At 44.2% G+C, this 1,566-nt stretch overlaps 1 pseudogene; it reads right to left on the reverse strand.

The window, feature by feature from the left end:
- Positions 1-621: 621 nt before the first annotated feature.
- On the reverse strand, positions 622-941 carry LOC132226782 (large ribosomal subunit protein eL42-like; annotated as a pseudogene).
- Positions 942-1,566: the final 625 nt, after the last annotated feature.

The raw sequence follows: 1,566 nt of genomic DNA on the forward strand, positions 1-1,566 counted from the left end.
TCAAGAGCATGTACCTAGGTTGCAGGCTCCTCCCTGGCTGGGGCCCAGGTCAGGGCTCATGCAGGAGGCAACCAATCAAAGTGTCCCTCTCACATTGATGTTTCTCTCTGTCTTTCCCTCTCTATTCCATGCTCTCTAAAAATCAATGGAAAAATATCCTCAGGTGAGGATAAAAAAGAGGAAGAAAGAAAGAAGAAAGAAGAAAGAAGAAAGAAGAAAGAAAGAAAGAAAGAAAGAAAGAAAGAAAGAAAGAAAGAAAGAAATGAAGGAAGGAAGAACTGCCATATCCTATGAAAGAGACATCTTGAAAATGCCTATAGAACATTGTCATTTTTTTGCGGTGAAGGGACTGGCATCCGTGTTGATGAAAACACCTTGGTGGCTGTGGCGGCCAGCAGTGGCAGCAGCAGTGGGGTGATGGGGGCAGCAACTTCCTCTGATCAACTCGGTCGCCTCCTGCAGAGGGAGGCCAGACTGCAGGGAGCGGGCCTAAGCCATCAGTAGGACACCCCCTGAAGGCTCCCGGATTGCAGTGCATGTCAAGCTGAGGGACACCCCCCGCCATGTGCATGAATTTCATGCACTGGGCCTTTAGTCATATAATAAAACAAAATATGAAGCTTACAACTGGATCACTTGACCCTTTCTCTTCTTATCTCCTCACAGTTCAAAATGCTTGCATCTAGTAATAGCCAGCACTCTCTGAGATCTGCAGCTGGTCATTCAAGCCTCAGCTCAATCTTCTTTGTAGTTTTAGCCTTTTTTCAGAAAATCATCTTTGTCTGCCCACCATAGCCACTCTGCTTCCTGTCATAATGCCACTTTCCTGCACACACAGAGAATCCTTGCCCTTCTTGTACTGTGTTACTTGGTGGGGTTGATGCTTGCCACAATTCTTACAGAAAGTTTGGTGGGTTTTAGGAACGTTCACCATGTTTGCAAAAGAGCTACCAGCAGAGAAAGCTGTATATAATTTTTGTTGTTGTTATTAATACTCACCTGAAGATATTTTTTCCACTGATTTTTAGAGAGAGTGGAAGGGAGAATGGGAGGAGGAGGAAAGAGAGAGAAACATTGATGTCAGAGAGAAACATCGACTGGTTGCCTCACACACTTGTAGGGGCCAGGATCAAATCTGCAACTCAGGTATGTGCCCTTGACTGAGACTTTTCGGTGCTTGGGTAGACTCTCTAACCATTGAGTAACACTGGCCAGGGCAAGGTATGCATATAGTTTGAAGGGAAAGCCCACATGATTTGCTGATGGTTTGTAAGTGAGAGGTGTGAGAGAGAAGTAAAAATGATGCCCAGATTTTTGGTGCAAGCCACTGGGTACATAGTGATACCAAGATGGAAAACATTGGAAGAGGAGCAAATTTGAGAGAGGAAAAGAAAATGTCCTGCTTTTAGACATACTTAGTTGAAATTTCTAAGATGAGATGATCAGTAGGCCACTGATTGAGTCTAGGGCTGGAGATATGACTTTGGGAGTAATAATATTCAGTGGTACTGGGGGTCATGAGACTGGATGAGATTAACAAGAGAGTGAGTATAATTAGAAAAGAGA

The sequence above is a fragment of the Myotis daubentonii genome, chromosome 2 (assembly GCF_963259705.1).
Source record: "Myotis daubentonii chromosome 2, mMyoDau2.1, whole genome shotgun sequence".
NCBI lineage: Eukaryota > Metazoa > Chordata > Mammalia > Chiroptera > Vespertilionidae > Myotis > Myotis daubentonii.